Raw genomic sequence first — 24,567 nt, forward strand, 5'->3', positions numbered from 1 at the left:
ATCACTATGACAGTGGCGCTACAAAGCCTCCAGTGCCACCTGTAATAGGATTGTCAGTAAAGTGTTTCAGTCTTTTCTCTGTGTCACTATTGTCTACCCATCTGTGTGTGTTTGTGTGTGTGTGTGTGTGTGTGTGTGTGTGTGTGTGTGTGTGTTTCATACCCTTTCATTTTTTCCTTCTATGCCTGATTTATTTTTTACTTTCATATTCTCTGCTGCCTGTCATCGCTGTTTTTTTTTTTTTTTTTTACTTCCATTTTCCTCTGACCAATAGTTTAGTCTTTTTCTGGTGCAATTAGTCCTTCCCGAATGTGTTTGTTATATCAGTATTATCCTGCGCAATTTACCCGTCTTCATTCCATACCCTCTTCTCCCTATCCCATCCTTGTCCACACACTCCTTCCCTCTGTCCCTTCCATCTTCCTACCCCTTTTATTCACCTTTTACTGTACCTTCATTTCCCTCCCTCTGCTTCCTCGAACCTCACTTTGCTCACGCTCCCCATCCCCCTCCTTCTTCCACCCCCGCCCCACACTCACACACCCACCCACCGCCTCCAAATAGAATTTCTCTGGAAAATATTCTTCCTATATTTTCCTGCGTTCATCATTGAGATTTAGGCGACTTGGTGGTACAGTGAGAGGCGAGGACGGCCGATTTTATTTTTCAGCGAATGAGGAAAATATTGCCAGCAGATATGATTAACACAAGAAACGACACTGCTCTTAACGTCTCATGACGGGACAACTCTACTGTTCTATTCCTGGTGATGCCATAAAGTTTGTTCAGTTGAAGGCGAGTTACAGAAGTCTATCAGTTGATACTCTGGTATTCTGTTGCAGCTGATGTCAGACGATATAATTCAGCTCAATAGCTCATAGAAGCCTGAGCTTTGAATGAGTATCAGGAATTCAAAATGTGATAAAGGTATGAATCTCGATGGCTGTTCAGGATATACGTATGGAAGATGCTATTGAAAGGGCAAACCGTGAGTTATGGAAACATGGTGAAGCTGGTGTAATGGTTAGAATTTAATACTCGTATTTTAACTACGAATAATCAGCCTAGTGCTTTGTTGCTCGGTGACTTGTGCACGAAATATTGCAGACTGGTTCAAAGTTTTGCAAATTTTTCTAAATATCGAAGAAAGAAAGAAAAAAAGTAAATGTACAGCTGCGGACATAAATACTGGTCCAGTTCACTATAAAAATAACGAGATGTGAGCACTGGCCTCAAAACCCACTGAGACAGTCTTTGGAACCCAACAAACATTGCAGCTTTTTATACAAGAGTTTCATATCTTCTCGATAGAAAAGAGAGCAATATTATTGTCCTCCAATATACGTACAGCTGGCCGCACTCCCGCCAGGGCCACAGCGTTGTCAACGCTGGCCAAGATATTGACTCTGAAACACTAGTAGAGAGATGCGTTCGAAGCATCCACAGCCAGTAAGAGAGAGTCGTACAGAGAGGAAGTTTGGGGGGGGAGGAAGGGGGGTTTGAGGAGAGCGGGGGCATACCTATGCACGAGAGGTGAGGGATGACGTCTGAAACAGATGAGTGGAAGGCTGGAAGCTATATATGATAAAAATCTACAATACCTGGTAACAAATCATATATATTTTCATACCTTTATTGTCATGTTATTACCGCTGTGAAGAGTGGCACAGTTAATGCTTGGAAACAATATAAAGCATAATGCTAATGAATATAGCAAATGTGAATCCTTAATACTGCATGCAGTGGTTGCTGACATTCTTTTACACCTCCATATCCTCCATATCAAAGTTTCTTTTAACACCCGACAGCAAACATCAATTTAGGGATGCTGTATCACTCATTTACCTTACTATTTTTTCTACATTCTGATTAATGATACTAAACGCTAAATGTTATAGTCAGATTTTGCTATGTAAAAGAATTTGCCATAGTACGAGATAGGCAAAGAGAGCTTTACGGACACGATGGCAACAGATGGTTGTTTGTAAAAATGAAATTACGGAGCGTCTTGACCAATGAGGCTTTAAACAATTTGTGATCTCTCTCTCTCTCTATATATATATCTATATCTATATCTATATCTATCTATCTATATCTATCTATCTATCTATATATATATATATATATATATATATATATATATATATATATATATTTAAAAATATATATATATATATATATATATATATATCTATATATATATATCTATCTATCTATATATATATATATATATATATATATATATATATATATATATATATTTAATCTGCTATCATGTGAAGGTCAATGGGAGCCCTGATAGCTCCACGATTAAAATGACGCAACGATGCGATTTTTTAAACTGCTTGTTACGTATGGCATGAATGCCTGGGCGATGTTGATATGTACCAGTGGTGTCAGCAGCTGCCACATTCCGGATGAAGTTACTTACATTTGTTACATGTGATTAATAAACAGCATTCTGATTCATTATTTTCAGGCAGTTTTTTGTCTGGCAGTACAGCGTCGATTGCTTGGAAACGACAATAAAATAAAATACGATTAAAGTCTACAATTATGAATCTTGATCAGTTGTCTTTGTTTTGCAGTATAAAATTTAAAGTTGATCTTTTTACTTTTCATGATGGCAAAAGTAACACCGAAAAAAAAAAAAAAATTCTTTTAATAAAATATTACACTTTTCTGTCGCCTCAACACTCGTCATATCTCGCCTCTCGTGTACAGGCACCCACCTACCCACCTCAAACCCGCTCCCTCCCTCAGTCCTTTTAATGCTTCGATCAGAGCTCACTACTAATGATTCGCGGTTACTATCTCGGCCAGCGTTACCAACACTAAGGTGGCCCTCGCGGGAGTGCAGCCAACTGTACATAAGAGCTGTTCTTGAGAGAGAAAGTGCATCTCAGGTTAATGCGTTGTTGGAAGGAGAAAGGACCTGAATGGCCTGAAAACTGCATGTACGGTACATTAAAGCAGTGTTAAAACAATGAAGAGCAAATATACAAATGAAGTGGAGAATACCGTGGCTCAATTACGTAAAGTGGCCAGTGCTGGGAGATCCTTGGTAAAAAAATAAGGACAGAGAACGGAGGCTCTGGGACAACTGCATGAAGGTGTTTTAGCACAAACTATAACGTATGAGCGTTTGAGGTTGTCTTGGTATGAATCTGTGTAAGAATAAATGTGGAATCTATTGTATAAAGGATAAGAAGTATAGATATTCGAGAAATACTGAATATGGATATCTGCTGATCCAAGCGTAGAACAGTGTTTAGAGGTGTAGATATTTCACCTTAACACAGACTAACGAATCATTCCCAGGTAAATAGAATCGTCTTGTGTTACCTAACACAGACTAACGAATCATCCTCATGTAAATAGGATCGTTGTGTGTTACCTAACACAGATTAACGAATCACTTTCATGTAAGTAAAATTGTCTTGTGTTGCGTAACACAGAATACTTGAGGGCCTCGTGACCATGAAAGATAATTATTCACGTAAGTTTACCAGTGTTTCCTTGATGGATGGAACTGTTATTCTGTGGCTGCCTTGGCTGTGATAGACAGATAGATATAAAGACATACAGATGGAACTGTTATTCTGTGGCTGCCTTGGCTGAGATAGACAGATAAAGACATACAGATGGAACTGTTGTTATGTGGCTGCCTTGGCTGGGATAGATAAAGACATACAGATGGAACTGTTATTTTGTGGCTGCCTTGGCTGGGATAGACAGATAAAGACATACAGATGGAACTGTTATTCTGTGGCTGCCTTGGCTGGGATACACGGATAGATATAAAGACATACATACATAGAGCTTTTCCTTCTATGTGACTGACAGAAGCCACAACAGCCAACAGTGGCAGATAACTGGGTCTGGTTAGTGAGGGTCCGAGGTTGAAACCAGATTTGGGACAACAGGCTCCTTGTCTTCAGTGACGTCTTGCATTCCTTACACTAAGTTTTCATTTTTGTTCGTTATTATTGTTTTCCGTACATTAGTATTCGTCTCTCTCTCTCTCTCTCTCTCTCTCTCTCTCTCTCTCTCTCACACACACACACACACACACACACACACACACACACACAGTCAGTTATATTCATTCATTCATTCATCATCCGATCCTATGTCGCCCCATGAGGAGCGTAGGAACCCGGGCCTAGGCAAGTTGGTCCTGAAATTTAAGATGAGAGTGACCAGTCTCACTCATCCCTGAGTGGCATTACGTGGGCAATAAAACCCAACCACTCCTTGGATATAAACCTGCACCAGCTCAATCCGACTGGAACGCCTTAATTACCCACTAAACCACCAGGTGCCATAATTTGGTTATATGGTTGCCACCCAGCGTAGTAAATGGTTTACTGGTGTACATAAAGCCATTTGGCTTGTCACTTAGTGTAGAGTCACCCACAGGCAGAAGGAAGAGGAAGGAATGAAGGAAAGAAAGACAGAAGAGGGAATGTAAAGTCACCCAAAGGCAGAAGGACGAGGAAAGAATGAAGGATAGAAAGGCAGAAGAGGATGGAAGAAAAATTGGATGGAGAGGAAAGGGCAGACACCCGAGAGCAGCACTACATCGAGTGAGTGGATGATAATCACATGTATTATTTCTTGAAGAGTACGTATTAAAATAATTTAATTAGGGATGAATTAATGCATATTTCTGAAACCGTTACTGATTATCATCATCAACATAATCATCATCCCTACTGTCACGAATTGGCGCGATTCTGTATCTAAACAAACTCCATACATTGAACTTTGGTGGAAAACCACTAATTCTAGTGGAATTTCCACTGTTTATCACTCATTTTAACCGTCCCCGTATTCACCCGATCGGGAGTGTTTTCAGAACATTTTTCACTGTTTCATGAGTGATCGTCCTTGTGCGTGACATTGGCGCTTTCGCCGAGTGATCTGTTGTGGGCATGTATCGCTCACAATTTTTCCGTTGGCAGGGTACGCCCGCCCTAGCCCTTGCCTAGCTTGTTTGAATTCAGTCAGGACTGAGACGCCGTGAGTGCAGGTTCGTTCGGGCCTAGTATGGAGCAGCGCCGCAGTTGTCCAGCGAGTTCCTGAATCTCCACTTAGACAGTGATTTGGCGTAGAGGTCTAGCATATTGCAGCATTCGTCCTAGCACCGACGCCCAGTTCATTTCGCTCAGCCCCCTTAACTGACCAGTATTTTTTCTTTCGTTTTTCCTAGGCTTAAGAGTTTAGCTTTTTTGAGTGAGCGAGTGAGTTTATTCTCTTTGTTATTTTTAATTCATTTGAGACTCATTTAATGTAAAATTTATTTCATTGTATTTAATAAATTTACAGTTCTTTTCTCTTGAGCTTAATGTAATGTAAATTCGTGTTTTATATTTCCGCATTAAGTTTATTTCACTTACCGCTCGTAGTTTGTATAACGCTTTCCATTATTCTTAACTGGTACTTAGGCCAGTCTTCTTGTTTTAAGCTTGAATCCATTGTCCCAACTTGGAGTTAATGCTTCAGAAAAAACCTGTGGAGGCTAGCAGTACTAACAAACAGCATTTGTGAGTAATTAGTCTCTGCTATGTACTGCTGAGAAAGTAAATATATTCTCGTCCTTAGAGAATCGGCAAATTAAGCCGGCATAAAGTAATCATTGCTTGATTTTCACAACTCAATTCCTTGTCCATATTTACAAGTAACATTGTAAAGTATTCTTTAATATAAAAATTCTCGAAAACCCCGTGACAACAACCACCCCAGCCACAGCAGACCACTCTCCCTCATAATCCTGCAACTTGCCCCTCTATCTTGTTCTTGGTCTGTGTCAAAGGTATGAATTACAACACAAAAACAAAACCAGGAAGTCACTGGCCATTTCTACAAGATCAAAAACAACTAAAGATGTGTTGAAAACTTTAAGTTACAGTGTAAATTTACCCCTATTTACGATATTGCAACGTTGCCTGGGGCTCGGCAGTTAAGTCCTCTATTCAGCAACTTCTCTTACTTCAGAAAAAAATTATCTGAGTAATTTCAGGAGTCAGTTACAGAGAACCTACCAATCCCCTCTTTAAGCATTTTGGGATACTAAAAATACAAGATATATACAGGGTAGAGACACTAAAATTTGTATATAATCAACTACGCCATCCCACTGCCATTAATTTTCAGAATATGTCCAGTCTTCATCCTCACAATTTACGAAAAAGTAAATTTAACTTACGACCCCAGTAACCACGGACAGAAAAATTGAAAAGATTTGTTACATATTTTGGTTGTTTAATATGGAATAAGTTGCCAGATGAATTGAAAACCATTACCAACTATGTAACCTTCAAGACGAAAACTAAAAAATATATTGTAAGCCGATATGGATGCAATTTTATATAAATTAAGATATGTCACTTTCATTTTAATTATATTATACTTATCACACAAATATCTGATAAGATTAATAGTTTTCTTTTAATTACTCGACGGGAAATTATATATCGAGCTTTCATTATGTATTGTGCAGTGTTTTCCCTTAACATATAAGGTACAGCTGTTTATTGAGCTCATAAAAAGTATTTGATTTCATGAGCTCAGCCTTTTAAATTATGTCTACTTATATTAATATTGTACCCTGTAATTGTTTATAGGCGACATAAAGAATCTGGAATTGAATTTGAATTTAAAGAGATTGCTGGGAGGAGTGGTGGGATGAAACAGAGGCAGGGAGAAAGAGAATGCACTTCCAGTAAGGAAGAGAAGAAGTGTGAATGTGAAGCAGCAGGGAAGAAAGAAAATAGGAAGAAAAGAACAGGGAGAACGGGAGGCAGGGAGAGATGAAGGCGGATGAGGTAAAGAGAGAGAGAGAGAGAGAGAGAGAGAGAGAGGACAGACGGGGAAATAAGAAGGTGGATTAAGTATGGAGATACTGGGGCGGGTGGATAGGGATAAGAAGGGAGAATATGTTGGAAGAGGAAGGAATGATTGAGAGAAGTCACGAGGACAAATTGAAATAAATGACGAAAAAAACAGCGAAGAGGTAACGAAGAAGGAAGGAATCTGAGAACTTAGGAGCGAGAGATGTACTGAAGCTCCATCATCATCATCATCATCATCAGCAGCAGCATCATCATCATCATCTAATCCTGTGTTGCCCCATGAGAAGAGTAGGAGCCCTGGGTTATACATATTGGTCCTGACATTTAAGATAAGAGTGACCAGCCTCACTCATCCCTGGGTGGCATTACGTGAGCAGTAAACCCCAACCATCCCTTGGATATAAACCCGCACAAGCTCAACCCGACTGGAGTGCTTTAATTACCCATTAAACCACAAGGCGCCATAATTTGGTTCTATGGTTACCACCCAGCGTCGTAGATTGTTTCCTGGTGTACAGGAAACTATTTGGCATGTCACTCAGTATAGAGTCACCCGTAGACAGAGGAAGAGGAAAGAATGGAGGAAAGAAAGACAGAAGCGGAAGGATAGAAAAAAGGAAGGGAGAGAGGAAAGGACAGTCACCCGAGAGCAGGTCTACATCGAGTGAGTGGATGGTGAGCGCCACCACCTACCACTATACTGAAGATTGAACTGCGAATAAAGGTATATAAAGTAAACGAAAAAAGAGTAAAAAAAAAAAAAACATTAAGAAGTACAATAGGAGACGTACATTATACTCTGGTAATAAAACCAAGCGAGGCGATGACAGGGAAGAAAATAAAGAGGAAACGCTACATGGACCGACGTTAAAGAGAGAGAGAGAGAGAGAGAGAGAGAGAGAGAGAGAGAGAGAGAGAGACAGACAGACAGACAGACAGACAGAAGTGAAAGGAGGGGAGTGAAGTGGGTGATGTGTTTGGCGAGGAAGGGGGGTACGTGATCCAAGTGATATATATGCCACTGGGAAGAGGAAGTAAAAAGAGGAAGGCAGGCAGTGCTGAAGCAAAGACAGGAAACTTAGTGAGAATAAGGAGAGGATAATGTGAGAAAGGGGGAAGAATAATTTTGATAAATGAAGACTCAAACAAATGCAGGATTTGAGGGACGAGTAGAAAAGAAAGTAGAATGAGATAAAAATTAAAAGGGTAAGGAAATAATGGTGAGTGATCACATAACGTATAAACAGAGCTGGCTATGTCAAACCTGAAAATTCTAAAGATATAAATGATTGGCTGAAAAAGTGATAAAGAAGAAAGCGTAGAAACGACAAAAGGCAAAGAGAAAAGATTGGAAGGGGGACAAAAGGGAGAGGAGAATCATTTGCTAATGATATGAGGGAGAGGGCGAAAACACATAAAGGATATGTAAGAGGAAACGTGACTGGGACAGGTAAAGTGATGTAGATTTGACAGCTCGAAAAAGAACGAACGCTGTTGAGGGAAAAATGGAGGAGAAAAGGGATATGGCGAAATACTGAAGTACTGGATAAGTGTTACGTTACTGTTAAGATAAGGAGGGTGAGAGACGTGTGTGGGAAATATGAGAGAGAGAAAGCGAGAGGGAACGAAAACAAGATTGATTGATAAAGTGACAGGGAAGAGAGAATGCAGAAAACTGTGAGAGAAAACAGGGAGGGGAAAATGGAGATAGGGGAATTCCGAACTAGAAGCCAGATGATATATATATATATATATATATATATATATATATATATATATATATATATATATATACATAGAGAGAGAGAGAGAGAGAGAGAGAGAGAGAAGGGGGGTGGGGCAAAACACACGTGAGTGAAACGTGAGAGTAGGTGGGGCTAAACGAGACAGAACAATTTATGTAAGAGCTGAAAGAATGAGATCCTTGTGGGGACTGAAGCCTGTAATTCGGATGAAATGGTGCTGAAAATGTGTGGCGGAGTTGAGGAAAGAAGCACACAGAGAGATGATGAGGAAATGATTCAGCGTACAAGCTTAGTAGAAAAATATGGTGATATGGATGAAGCCATAGCACAAGCAGCAATAACATGAACAGCGAAAAGGAGGAGGGATATGGGGGGGGGAGAAAATACTCTAGGAATGGTGGCAATTTATGAAGACAGACATTATCATTCAGAGAAAGGAAGAATGTGGATGTTGAATATGTTTCATATGAGTGAAACTATGAGAGCAATGAGAGTAGGCTACCAGAGGAGCCAATTGGAATGAGTATAAAAATGGAACGCACATGTACTGATGTCAGTCGGAACTGAGGTGGTTCTTGTTTTGCTTCGATCGACAACAACTCTTCTAAGTGAACTACCTCCCCTACAAGTGAGAAGAAATGTTGCCTCCCTTGCATTATTTTACAGATACTTTTATGACAAATGCTCAGACGAAGTTGCGACCATTGTGCCACCTCTCCATGCCTCCACCTCCCCCCCCCCGTCCACGACACGGGCCTCGGGGAGCGCTCATGCGGACTGTCACGCTGCCTTATTGCAGAACTTCAGCCTATCAGAGTTCTTTTTTCCTCCAAACTGAATCTCTTTGGAACTCGCTTCACCAGAGTGGTTTCCCCCCAGACTTCAACCTACGGCAGTTGAAGTCCAACTGTTGCAGATTTTTCATGAATGGGGGACACCTGCAATCTGGTTTAAGGATTTTTTAATTCACTTTTATTTCCTCTGTTCTATTATTTAAAGAAATCGTATAAAAGCATAATCTAAGTATAATATGAGGACCGACAGCAGTAAGTAATTAATATGGGTGTCAGAGCCTCTGTTGCATACAAGCTATTACTTTCAGTTCCTGAATTTGTATCTGGACTTGCACACATCTGTCTTGTACATTACTTAAAAGTCAAATATTGCTTGATCAGGTGACCAAGTAGCTGTTTTTCTCTGGGCTACTGAAGGTTCATCGGTGCTTGTGCACTTTAGTGTAATGAGATGGAATACTCAAATGTTGCAGTTGACGATAATGGTGTTGAAGGTAATGGAAATAAAAATCATGGTCATTATATATCTGTCGTTCTGTTTATTTGTCTATTTATCTGGTTAATATACTGTTTTGAGTCGCGCTAGCCATTTAGTAGTTAATAAAAGATCACAGCTATTATTACATACTATCTATTCATTTGTCTATTTGCAGACGCCTCAATCTCATAAGAGGTGGTCACAAAACAAATCGTTACCATGTCCTCCTGTCCCGCTCCACTTCACTGTCCTCGCCTCAACTCACGCCCCCACTCTCATAATCCCCTCCACTCCTTCCCTCCATCTTATCATCTGCCCTCCCCTGCTCTCCCCCCCCCTCCACCTCACTCATATTCACTCTCCTCGTCAGTCTCTCTCTCTCTCCATCCTCTTCATATGGCCAAACCACCTCAGTGTATTTCTCCTAACGCTTTCTATCACATCCACATCCACACCACAATCCTCCTTCACTTCCTCATTTGTCAGTCTGTCTCTGCGTGTTAACTCCACATGCTCCTCTCAAATAACTTATTTTCACTGCTCACACTCTTGACTTGTGTCCACAAGGTCTGAGTTTCACTTCCATATGTTTGGGTTGGTATCACAGCACTATCATGCAGCAACTTCTTACTTCCATGCTCATTTCCCTATATGTTATCATTGCTTTCAAAGAACCAGCAACCTTTCTTCCTTGTTGTACCCTTTCAAGCACTTCATCCTCAAATTTAAATCCTTACTCACCAGTAAAACGTCTTTGTCGGCGAGGTACGAGCGGGACCGTTTCAATCCGAAAGCAATGAAATGTCTCCTTACACTCCGAGGATGCCTAGAATATACTAATGGTTATCTACTTACCAAGCTTCATGCCTTTACGACAAAATTCCTGGCCTGTGGCCCACTTTTGAAGATTCTCGATATGCTGCACTTGACGCGTGTCACGTTCAACGTCCACCGCTTGAGTATGATGAAACCTGTCGAAAACTAATTAAAGAATTGGGCTATTATATGGTGCAAACCACGCAATGATTGGCCCAGTGGTTGCTGAGATATAAGCTTCTCAAAAGCGTTACGATCGGGCCTGGACGAGCCTGTCTGGTTGGGCCTGGCAGGGTCGGGCCGCTCATATGTGAGAAAATGCCACTGATAGACGAGAGACTCGCCAGCGCTTCGCCCTGGTTCGTAATCACACTACTCAAGTATTTAAATGCATTCACATTTTCCACTTCCTCGTCATCCAACCTTACTGTACATACATTCAGTGACTATTTCTCTCGAAGACATTACATACCTTTTTTTAAATCAAAGATCTAGGCACTGCTTCAGTGAGTGTGTTACTGAAGGTATCATGCTACTCATGTTTTCATGTTTGTTATCGCCAGTTAACCTCTGTAGAAGTTCACCAACATTATAATGCTTGCACTCGAAACCTGTATTGCAGTAATGGCAAATAATTCAAGGAAACCTACCAAAACAACTGCATTTACAGAACTCCTGATGACTTCTGACTTCGGAATAATTTAACCAATACTACAACTGATTGTTATGAATAGGTCTTGGTCGTGAATTATTCAGAGCAAGATTCTAACTCAGTCCTGCCCAAATCGAAGGCCAATACACTCACACCCCCAGCCTTACAACCTTACAAACCTCTCCATCCCACACCTCTTCATAGCGACACCCACAACCTTACACCAGTCTAATGACCTTACCCTTTCTCTCTCTCTCACCTCACACACCCATATATGTTTACACGTGCAGGCCACACACAATATTGGTGGCCCTACAAACCCTCATATGAACACTCCTGGCATGAACATTCTGTAAAGAGGGGAGAATATGTGGATAAAGCGAACAAACAAGAAATGAGGTAAAGATACAGAGTGAAAAAGAATTCACGAGAGAGAGAGAGAGAGAGAGAGAGAGAGAGAGAGAGAGAGAGAGATGCAGTATTTAGATGACCTTAAAGATCTGACTGCATTTGGTTATTCTCTTTGAACTATGAAGTAGATTTCTGTAGCATTTTCAGGAAACTGTTCAACACATCACATAAGGTAGACTAAATCCATAAGAGAATCAAAATTAAATACTGAAACATTCTTTTGAACTAAATTCCATGTTGCCAACTTGGCTTACTCTTACATTTTGTATAGTTCATCATTGCTGTATATTATTAGATAGTCCGTGCACGGATCCTGTAATGATAATGTAAATGCTCACTGCCACACACACGTCGGGAGGGAGACATGCTGTAGGGTGGAGGGAGTGAAGAAAAGGCTGTGTGGAATAAGGGAGGGAAGAACGAAGAGACTGGGACAGTGAAGGGAGGGAGGGAAAAACCAAGATACTGGGATAGTGAAGGGGGTGGGAGGGATGAGGAAGTGAACAGGATGAAGGGGGGGGGGGATGCCGAAGTTGACTGGTGAATGGAGGGAGGGATTAAGAAGCGGGCACGTGGAGACAGGTAAGGATGAAAAGGTTGGTTGGTGAAGGGAAGGAGGGATGAAGAAACGGGCATGTGGAGACAGGCAAGAATAAGTAGGTTGGCTGGTGAAAGGAATGAAGGATCAAGAGGCGGGTAAGGTGGAAGGAGGGAGGGAGGGATGAAAAGGTGGGGAGGGTGGAGAGAAGGGAGGCATGAAGAGGCGGGCAGGGTGGAAGAAGGGAGGAATGAAGATGAGAACAGAGTGGAGGGAAGGAGGTCGAGTCTGGCATGGTGAAGGAAGGAAGGTAAACGGGAGATTTATTGGGCTGAAATACTTGCTAAACAAAATTGGTAAAAGAAAAACTTGTTAAATAAAAAACGGAAATAATAATGGGTCAAGTGGAGAGAAGAAGAGCGATACAAAAATGCATAATTACAGCCAATTAACCGTTAAAACAGGATCACACACACACACACACACACACACACACACACACACACACACACACACAAAGTGATGGTGAAATAAAAGCTAACAGTTGACTTTTGTACCTAACAGTTAGTTGACTTTTGTGACCTACACTCTCCTCACATTCCCCCCCGCCCCATTAACTTTCCTCATCTCACTTCTTTCTCCTCTTCGTCTATTCATCTCTATTTTTCTCATTTTTTCATATCTCTATTTTTCACTGATTTCTCATAATTTTCCTTGACTTTCCATTTTTTGCCTCCTAGTACATGGATGGTGGAAGGACCAAACGGTGATAGTGGCGATAAGAGTTAGTGTTAGCGCGGTATGTCTTGTGGAAACCAGAGAGAGAGAGAGGGGGGGGGCGAGGGATAAATAACAAAAGGAGAAAAATAGGAGGCAGTAAAATGAGAGAAAGAATATTTCCTCTTTCATTACAAGAGATTTTCCGTAAGTTGAATGAAAATATCCGTAGGTAATAAAAGCAAAATAGAAAAGACATCCTGGTACTGAAGGGGACACATGATTCTAACCCCTTATTACTGTACCTCATTTTTATAGTTGAATAAAGCCCTCTGGAAGTACTAGGAATTTCCTGGATTCACTGTATTGCACGGTATAATATGAATGCATTTATTTCTTTGTCAGCAGTTTTCAAAACATTTTCAGTACATATAAGGGGTTTCTATCAGGCTCAATAAATTTGTTTAGTAGTCGTGATATGAATATTTTTGCGGAGATAACTGCCTTGCATTTTATTTCATATCCCTTTCATTCTTTCTTTTTGACAGTTTTTTTCCCTGTCACATCCCTTCTCTCTCCATACGTCTTGTTTTATTGTTACTCATCTCTGCAGAACATACCTCTTCCTGCTGTAACGCGTTGACTCACATGACGTCTCTTACATTTTATTCTTACTGTTTTCAACTCATTTGATTCAACTTGGAAGAGACTGCATGCTGGAGAGGCTATATGAATTATTCATTAAACCTTACACTACTTGGGAACTATTTCAAAGCAAAATGTAATTGTCTGACAGTACCAAGAATAAAGTATACAATGTGTCACTGTACTCAAAGGGTTAAAGGGAAAGAGGTATTTATCTGTGTATTTGTGGGCATGTGTACCCCTGACGACAGAAGGGTGTGACACTGAAGTAATTTTGTATGGGTCTAAAAACATCTGCCTGTATAGATAAAGGATTATGAAACATTCATGCTTATTAAGTCTAATGAATTACGAGTCCTGTTTGCTCCTTTAAGTAGTACAACGTTCACATTTGAGGTGGTTTTTCCGCAAACACGCCTTTATTCACACACACACACAAAATGGATATTTCTGTTCACGCTATCACTATCACCCAGACAATACTCATGTAATGCCTCTGAGTGCACATATCCTTCATGCTGGGGTAATTGCCACACACCAGTGCATGAATCATTTGTTATCCTCAGTTCCTCAGGCATTCAAGTGGCCAGTTCTCAAAAAGTCTTTCTCCCTCTATCCTTACGCCTGCATTATAGCCTTTACTCGATCAAATGAAAATGTGTCCAGGCATCTCTGAAGTTCATCTTGATTTTCAGCAAATTTTGTCTAATCACTAAAAATCTTCAGATTTTAGGGAAGAAATTAAAAAGCAATTAAAGGGGCAACAAGAAGCTGCTGGAAAATACTGTAGATGTGAAAGAAAAATCACAGCGCATAATTATGATATCCGTCTCGAGGTCTCCAACATTTTTGCTGACACTTTCAGAGAAGAATGTTAAAAAAAAAAAAAAAAAAAGAGTATTTCAAGTTGGGAAAGAAAGTTAAATGGTTTGGAGGAGATGGAAGTACAAGGTTGCAACAGAAATCCTGGGGTGGAACACGTAGGTGAATTTATGATCAATTCAGTGTCCTATCTTAGATATGTTTTTACAGGAAGAATTAGACGAGGGAAGACTCTGCATTCCCTTCACTGAATTTTCCTGCAGAAAATTTTTACAACCTGCAATTATTTTCTTCTCGCAGCTAAGATAACAGGCAATTAATTATACATGCGTTTGTGTTTCTTGGTGCTGACATCTTCCTAACATCGGCATCAGCGTTGGAACGTGCGGATAACCATCATGCCTCTTTCTCACTCTCCTCCTCCCACTCCAGGCCGTCATAAACGTAGTCTCCCCCCCCACTTCTCTCTCTCTCTCTCTCTCTCTCTCTCTCTCTCTCTCTCTCTCTCTCTCTCTCTCTCTCTTAATATGCTTCATCCACTATACCTTATCTCCAACCCTACTCTATAGTAGGTTCCACTTTTCGCTACAATAGTTTTTCATCATATGACTAATATTTCATTGCATCTGCCTCTTAACAGTGCTCAGTACTGACAGAATAGATACTGGTTATTCTAATTTTATTTAAACCATTATATGCAAGGAGTGTGAGTTCGGATGAAGGTTTCATGTTCCACAACCGTAACCTTTCTTAAGCGTAAGTTACGCATTAGTTCGTTATATTTATACTATTATCGTTTGTCATAAACCCTCGTACCTCCTCACAACCAAAATAAGGTTAATATTACAAGTCAATTTCTGTGCATTCTTGTTGAGTGTAAAGATCGATTGCTTGCGTCATGGATATTTCTCCAAATTACAACTGGGGTGAGTAGAGTAATTGTGTGTATAACAATGGCATACAGTTGATCATGGGTAGTTTGAATGAAAAAGCTAATACAAAACCAGTAAATCGCTTGATGTAGTGGTTTAATTGACAGGAAAAAATTTAATTATTTGTACTGAAGGTTGTACGAGTACATCAAACTAGCCCTGTCAGGTTTCTGGGCAGGGCAGATGATGTCTGTGCTAGAATCAGCCACTCACACTGACCCACATCCTCGCGGCCCGATATTTCACTTGGATCGCTCTGTGTAAATACACTTTTCATGATAGAATGTTGGTTTTGGTGTCATTTTAAAGCTGAATAGTTGTACTTTATCGCAGTATGTAAAAAAAAAAAAAAAAGAAAGGAGAACAAAGAAAATAAAATGTCAAAATGATGAAGTTAGGCAAAAAGCAAAAGTTTTATACCTTGCCGTAGAAAAATATTCGGCAAAATATAATGAGTAAAGATATGTAAATTTGGATTAAGCCATGCAAAAATACAATAAATTACTTTTACAATGATATATAGATTATGGTAATTTTTGCATTTCATTGTGCAGTAAAGCGAAAGGAAAGAGATGCACAATTTTATTTTAGTCTCGGCTGCATATTCGCTTCGCGATGCTTTTCTTTCATCGGTCAGTGTAAATACACTTTTTATGATGGGATGCTGGTTGTGGTGTTATTTTGAAGCTGAAAAGTTGTACTTTATCGTAATATGTTCATAAAAGGAAAACAAAGAAAATAAAAACTCAAAGTGACGAGTTGAAATTAGGCAAAAACCAAAAATTTTATAAATTGCTGTAGAAAAATATTCACCAAGATAAAGAAACAAAGCCATGAGGCAGACCAGCTGTGTAGTACCACCACACCTAGACAACAATTCCGTGATAACATGCCATCATTTCGGACTCTCCACCTCCAAAATTTAACTATAAGAAAGCAGATTGGGGATCCTTCTCAAGGATCGCCAATTTAGATATATCTGAGGAGACCATAGATGTTAAGGCAGAAAATATAACAAAATCCATGTTACACGCAGCTGAGGCTACTATTCCCAAGACTTCTACATAGAGCACACTGGTGGACGCCGTATTGCCGACAAGCATTAAGAAAACGCAATAGGAGATACAGCATTTTTGATAGTCAGCCCACTGAGGAAAATTTTATTGCATACAAACAGGCACGGGCTGAGGCAAGGAGAATAATAAGAAGGGCTAAACGTGACTCCTGGCGGTCCTTTGCGTCCAGGGTGACTCGTACAACACCATTACGTAAAGTCTGGTCCACTATTAAAATATTAAATAATAAAGGCCCAAAAATCCCTGTGACCACCCTTCAGGTAAATAATAACATCTATGACAAGCCCGTGGACGTTGCTAACATCCTCGCCAGGAGTTTTTCTCATGTAAGTAGCTCAGCCAATTATGATCCGCGTTTCCAACATCATAAACGCATGGCTGAGCTACGGATTATTGACTTTGCCACAGAAGACGTAGAATCCCCATACAACCAAGAGTTTACGCTAGATGAACTGTTCATTGCCCTTAAATCCTGTAAAGACACCAGCCCTGGGCAGGGATGCACAAAACTCCGTCGGATGGCAGCCTTAAGGCTGGCCTTAAATGAAATATTAAAGGCGGCCCTACGGCTGCCTCTAAGGCCCATGCACGACGACCCCTTGCCTTGTCTTAAGGCTGACTTAAATTTCGTGCATTGGATTTAGCTAAGGCTAGCCTTAACTGTAGGGAATTTTTGGGGGGAAATCTCATGCGTCAGCTGAGACTCTTCCGACCAATCAGACGGCAGAACACAGAAACACTGGGCCAATCACAGAGCTTCATGAATCAGCTGGGGGTGAGAGGCGAGAGCGAGTGTTTATGTTACCGGCAATGTGGGGAAACCCGTCACATAGAATGCCTAGGTAAACTATGTAATGCTAAAATTTCAAGACAAGGTCTAAGAAAATCATCTGTACACATTTCCTTGGTATTATTCGATATAGGTAGGTTAGGTTAGGTTAATTTAGGTAAACGCCTAACACAGCGCTCTTCTAAATTAGCCTAACCTAACCTAGCCTAACCTAACTTAACCTTGATTATCCCAGCTTAACCCTCTGTTGTTTATTATACTTTGTCATAAAAATGCAAGACATTTCTACAGAATACCTAGGCATTCTAATAAAATCCCCTAGGAAAAATGTATAAAGTCAGAATGAAATAAGCTTATTTCATACCTTGCCAAAAAATGCAAGACATTCTGTCGAATACCTGGGCGATCTATACAATACCTTATTTTCACAGAATGCCGGTAACATTAACACAACAGTCAAGGATAAGCAAGTGAAGTACCAGTAATTAATTGAAAACAATGTAGGGTGCAATGAAAAGCACTCCAGCATTACACCCACTCAACCTTTAAAACATTAGTAAGATGGAAGGGTTTAGGAGTAAAGAAACAAAACAGCAATATGAACGGGAACTTATTATGTTTGCCATGTTTTACCTAACCATTGTCTAACTTCACACAAAGTAATCAGCAACCACAGTTACCTAGCAGAAAACTGTCACCATAGACACCTTGGTTCACATCTCTGGTGGAGGATAGAATTAGCCCAGATATAGGCAGCGTGATTATTGCCAGGATATCTGTATTTACAGCTCATTATCATTTTGTTGCTGTCACAACTTGCACGTCCAGTGAATGGAACCCATTACAACTGACAAATACATGTTCTTTGTGATCTGGGGCCTTAATTGGTATGAGAGTTCAATCCATTGCTCCAAGCACTTTAGGAAGTTAACAATGAAGAATTATCACCAACCCATAATATGGCTGCATGGCAAAACAGACGTAGAGGGAAAATAAAGACCATAAGAAACATGCAAACATCAAGAAAAGGGGGTAGGACAGAAGACAGAAGAGGACAGTTAGGAATGAAGGACTGAAGACAAATAGGTTCCTCCTTAGTTGCCCTTTAAAAGCAGGGATACTGGGGATGTGTTCTTTCCCTCCCTTCTCATGGGGGACCCAAGCACTTTAGAAAAATTATTTATTCTGTGAAAACCCTCTAGTCTCTGTTCTTCTCAGCAAAGCACTGAGCATCTTAATTTTTCTGTCAGTTCCTGTTTAAAGCATCTGTCACACGTGATATCACTTTGGATATACTTGTTGACTGATGAATACCACTCTCCAACAACACTGAAAATTCCCCTGGGTTGCCAAAAATTGTTGCGTAGGCAAGAATGGCATGGGAGTGTAGCGTGACACTCCCAGTATGAGGCTCAAGTTCTGTTAAAAGAAGGAATTTGCTCCTGGGGAGGCAATATTGTCTCAATGCATGTTCATCATTTGTGTTATGGGGGTTCAGTGGATCCAGGAAACCTCCATTCCCTTCTCAAAGCACGATCTAGTTCACAGGCAACCATCAACTCCGTACCGAGATAAACAATAACAAGTTTGGTCCGGTTTGTGCTATAGAGAATATCAAATCGGAGTTACTTTATTTACGGGTCTCAATACAGTAAGGCTGCTCCGACCCAGCCTCAGCGGCTGAGGCGGCCTTACCGAGGCTTACCCTCCTGTACGTGCTTCGTGCATGGGCCTTAGCGACCTACGGCCTTAAACTACCCGACTTAAGGCCATGTGTAGCCTTAAGGCCGTTTGTGCATCCGGGCCCTGGACCAGACACCATCACGTACGGTATGATCCAGCATCTTAATCAGGACAACCTGATTAAGATGTTAGCATTGTACAATGAGTTTTGGGCGTCTCGAATGTTCCCAAACTCATGGCACTTTGCGCACGTCATACCTATACCCAAAGAGGCTGGTCGTCTTATGAATCCCACTTCATTTCGTCCTATTGTGTTGACTTCTTGTCTATGTAAGATCATGGAACGTATGGTAAACAATAAGCTTCTTTTTGTTTAAGAGTCGAAGAATTTGTTAAATGATCAACAACGTGGCTTCCGTAAATACAGAAGTTCACTAGATCATTTAATGAATTTGGAGCATTGTATTGCAGAGGCATTTGCCAATAAAGAATTCATGATAGGGGTGTTCTTGGACATCCATAAAGCCTATGACATGACATGGCGACACGGTATACTAATGAAGCTCTATTCATTCATTCATTGCCAGACGCCATATATCCCAAACGGGGTGGCCAACGGCTTAGAGTTAATTGTTTTACAGGGAGGGGCACTAATCCTCCACCAACCCCACCTGACACATAGGGATGCCAACAGCATCTGGTGTTCCCAGGCGGTCACCCATCCAAGTACTAACCAGACCCAACGTTGCTTAACTTCGCTGATCGGACGGGAAGCGGTGTACTCAACGTGGTAAGCTCTATGCTTATGGTTTAAGAGGAAATTTGCCTATTTTTATTTCAAATTTCTTGAGGGACAGGACTTCGTCTGTCAAATTGCCCCATAACGTAACATCGGATATATTTATCCAGGAAAACGGGGTGCTGCAGTGAAGTGTGCTTAGTCCTTCTTTATTTAGTATTATGATCAATGATATTCTGTCATCAGCTCCCATCCTGAGGAATCTTAAATACTCGCTCTATGCTGACAATTGTGCAATATGGCACTCTTCCCGTAATGCACAATTTTCGGCTGGGCTGATTCAAGCAGCCCTTGACTCCGTCCACCAATGGGCCTTGCAGTGGGGATTTAAGTTTTCCGTCCGTAAGTGTGCCGCTGTAGTCTTCACTAATCGTAACGTACCTAATTTGTGCTTAACTTTGGATAATCAGGCAGTACCTTTTCAAAATTCTGTAAAGTTTTTAGGAATACATTTTGATCGTAGAATGAATTTTAAACTTCACTTTAATACTTTGCTTGCTCGTTGTGAGAAACCGTTAAATGTCCTCAAGTACCTAGCGGGTACTACCTGGGGTGCCGACAGAAAATCTTTATTAATGGTGTATAAGTCACTTATTCGATCGAAGCTAGACTATGGTGTACAGGTGTATGGCTTGGCATCCGATGCCACGCTGAAAGGATTGGATGTGCTACAGAATAAATGTTTGCGAATGTGTCTTGGAGCAGTCCGGTGTACCCGTGTAGCTCGTATGGAAGTGGAGGTGAATGTGCCTCCCCTCCGTATTCGCCGTGACCACCTGTTCTTATCGTATGGCATACGAACATATAGGAAAAGTAATATCGGCAATGTGGCCTGTACCCCCTCCGTCAATACCACCACCTTATGCGGAAGGTGTGTTGGCCACTTGCCGTTCGCCTCCACTTACTAACTCAGGAGCTTGGTGTGGACCCCAGTGACTGTGACAAGTTGGTGCTTAAAAATATAGCGCCTTGGGAGCCACCCGGTTTTACAGTGGATATATAATGGCTCCCAGCACCAAAGGCCAAGGTGCGGGAGACGGAAGTCCACCACTTGTTTCGTAACATCATCATGCGTCACTTGGGGTCCCATCAATTGTACACCGGCGGCTCCAAGTCGAGTGAATGTGTGGGTGCAAGTGTGTGGTTGACTGAATGTGCACTTAGGTATCGGTTGCCGACTTATACATCTGTATTTACCTCCGAACTTTTTGCTACTGACAAAGCCATAGACTATGCTCTCAATTCTAGGCATGACTCATTTGTCATATTTTCAGATTCAAAATCAGCCATTCAGGCAATTGATCTTGTACTACGGACTCTCACGAGATCCAGGGCCGCATCGTTAATAAGTTCCATTTATGCAACAAGTCATTCACGCTGATCTGGGTGCCTGGTCATTGTCGCATCTACGGCAATGAAATAAGCTTATTTCATACCTTGCCAAAAAATGCAAGACATTCTGTCGAATACCTGGGCGATCTATACAATACCTTATTTTCACAGAATGCCGGTAACATTAACACAACAGTCAAGGATAAGCAAGTGAAGTACCAGTAATTAATTGAAAACAATGTAGGGTGCAATGAAAAGCACTCCAGCATTACACCCACTCAACCTTTAAAACATTAGTAAGATGGAAGGGTTTAGGAGTAAAGAAACAAAACAGCAATATGAACGGGAACTTATTATGTTTGCCATGTTTTACCTAACCATTGTCTAACTTCACACAAAGTAATCAGCAACCACAGTTACCTAGCAGAAAACTGTCACCATAGACACCTTGGTTCACATCTCTGGTGGAGGATAGAATTAGCCCAGATATAGGCAGCGTGATTATTGCCAGGATATCTGTATTTACAGCTCATTATCATTTTGTTGCTGTCACAACTTGCACGTCCAGTGAATGGAACCCATTACAACTGACAAATACATGTTCTTTGTGATCTGGGGCCTTAATTGGTATGAGAGTTCAATCCATTGCTCCAAGCACTTTAGGAAGTTAACAATGAAGAATTATCACCAACCCATAATATGGCTGCATGGCAAAACAGACGTAGAGGGAAAATAAAGACCATAAGAAACATGCAAACATCAAGAAAAGGGGGTAGGACAGAAGACAGAAGAGGACAGTTAGGAATGAAGGACTGAAGACAAATAGGTTCCTCCTTAGTTGCCCTTTAAAAGCAGGGATACTGGGGATGTGTTCTTTCCCTCCCTTCTCATGGGGGACCCAAGCACTTTAGAAAAATTATTTATTCTGTGAAAACCCTCTAGTCTCTGTTCTTCTCAGCAAAGCACTGAGCATCTTAATTTTTCTGTCAGTTCCTGTTTAAAGCATCTGTCACACGTGATATCACTTTGGATATACTTGTTGACTGATGAATACCACTCTCCAACAACACTGAAAATTCCCCTGGGTTGCCAAAAATTGTTGCGTAGGCAAGAATGGCATGGGAGTGTAGCGTGACACTCCCAGTATGAGGCTCAAGTTCTGTTAAAAGAAGGAATTTGCTCCTGGGGAGGCAATATTGTCTCAATGCATGTTCATCATTTGTGTTATGGGGGTTCAGTGGATCCAGGAAACCTCCATTCCCTTCTCAAAGCACGATCTAGTTCACAGGCAACCATCAACTCCGTACCGAGATAAACAATAACAAGTTTGGTCCGGTTTGTGCTATAGAGAATATCAAATCGGAGTTACTTTATTTACGGGTCTCAATACAGTAAGGCTGCTCCGACCCAGCCTCAGCGGCTGAGGCGGCCTTACCGAGGCTTACCCTCCTGTACGTGCTTCGTGCATGGGCCTTAGCGACCTACGGCCTTAAACTACCCGACTTAAGGCCATGTGTAGCCTTAAGGCCGTTTGTGCATCCGGGCCCTGGACCAGACACCATCACGTACGGTATGATCCAGCATCTTAATCAGGACAACCTGATTAAGATGTTAGCATTGTACAATGAGTTTTGGGCGTCTCGAATGTTCCCAAACTCATGGCACTTTGCGCACGTCATACCTATACCCAAAGAGGCTGGTCGTCTTATGAATCCCACTTCATTTCGTCCTATTGTGTTGACTTCTTGTCTATGTAAGATCATGGAACGTATGGTAAACAATAAGCTTCTTTTTGTTTAAGAGTCGAAGAATTTGTTAAATGATCAACAACGTGGCTTCCGTAAATACAGAAGTTCACTAGATCATTTAATGAATTTGGAGCATTGTATTGCAGAGGCATTTGCCAATAAAGAATTCATGATAGGGGTGTTCTTGGACATCCATAAAGCCTATGACATGACATGGCGACACGGTATACTAATGAAGCTCTATTCATTCATTCATTGCCAGACGCCATATATCCCAAACGGGGTGGCCAACGGCTTAGAGTTAATTGTTTTACAGGGAGGGGCACTAATCCTCCACCAACCCCACCTGACACATAGGGATGCCAACAGCATCTGGTGTTCCCAGGCGGTCACCCATCCAAGTACTAACCAGACCCAACGTTGCTTAACTTCGCTGATCGGACGGGAAGCGGTGTACTCAACGTGGTAAGCTCTATGCTTATGGTTTAAGAGGAAATTTGCCTATTTTTATTTCAAATTTCTTGAGGGACAGGACTTCGTCTGTCAAATTGCCCCATAACGTAACATCGGATATATTTATCCAGGAAAACGGGGTGCTGCAGTGAAGTGTGCTTAGTCCTTCTTTATTTAGTATTATGATCAATGATATTCTGTCATCAGCTCCCATCCTGAGGAATCTTAAATACTCGCTCTATGCTGACAATTGTGCAATATGGCACTCTTCCCGTAATGCACAATTTTCGGCTGGGCTGATTCAAGCAGCCCTTGACTCCGTCCACCAATGGGCCTTGCAGTGGGGATTTAAGTTTTCCGTCCGTAAGTGTGCCGCTGTAGTCTTCACTAATCGTAACGTACCTAATTTGTGCTTAACTTTGGATAATCAGGCAGTACCTTTTCAAAATTCTGTAAAGTTTTTAGGAATACATTTTGATCGTAGAATGAATTTTAAACTTCACTTTAATACTTTGCTTGCTCGTTGTGAGAAACCGTTAAATGTCCTCAAGTAGCCTACCTAGCGGGTACTACCTGGGGTGCCGACAGAAAATCTTTATTAATGGTGTATAAGTCACTTATTCGATCGAAGCTAGACTATGGTGTACAGGTGTATGGCTTGGCATCCGATGCCACGCTGAAAGGATTGGATGTGCTACAGAATAAATGTTTGCGAATGTGTCTTGGAGCAGTCCGGTGTACCCGTGTAGCTCGTATGGAAGTGGAGGTGAATGTGCCTCCCCTCCGTATTCGCCGTGACCACCTGTTCTTATCGTATGGCATACGAACATATAGGAAAAGTAATATCGGCAATGTGGCCTGTACCCCCTCCGTCAATACCACCACCTTATGCGGAAGGTGTGTTGGCCACTTGCCGTTCGCCTCCACTTACTAACTCAGGAGCTTGGTGTGGACCCCAGTGACTGTGACAAGTTGGTGCTTAAAAATATAGCGCCTTGGGAGCCACCCGGTTTTACAGTGGATATATAATGGCTCCCAGCACCAAAGGCCAAGGTGCGGGAGACGGAAGTCCACCACTTGTTTCGTAACATCATCATGCGTCACTTGGGGTCCCATCAATTGTACACCGGCGGCTCCAAGTCGAGTGAATGTGTGGGTGCAAGTGTGTGGTTGACTGAATGTGCACTTAGGTATCGGTTGCCGACTTATACATCTGTATTTACCTCCGAACTTTTTGCTACTGACAAAGCCATAGACTATGCTCTCAATTCTAGGCATG

At 41.3% G+C, this 24,567-nt stretch overlaps 2 pseudogenes; both read right to left on the minus strand.

Annotated features, from left to right (window-relative positions):
- Positions 1–19,641: 19,641 nt before the first annotated feature.
- LOC145407943 (5S ribosomal RNA) lies at positions 19,642–19,759 on the minus strand (annotated as a pseudogene).
- Positions 19,760–23,195: 3,436 nt separating this feature from the next.
- Positions 23,196–23,313, minus strand: LOC145407944 (5S ribosomal RNA; annotated as a pseudogene).
- Between the last annotated feature and the right edge of the window lie 1,254 nt (positions 23,314–24,567).

This window comes from Coenobita brevimanus, chromosome 74 (assembly GCF_032717465.1).
Source record: "Coenobita brevimanus isolate Jiangsu-jjx chromosome 74, ASM3271746v2, whole genome shotgun sequence".
NCBI lineage: Eukaryota > Metazoa > Arthropoda > Malacostraca > Decapoda > Coenobitidae > Coenobita > Coenobita brevimanus.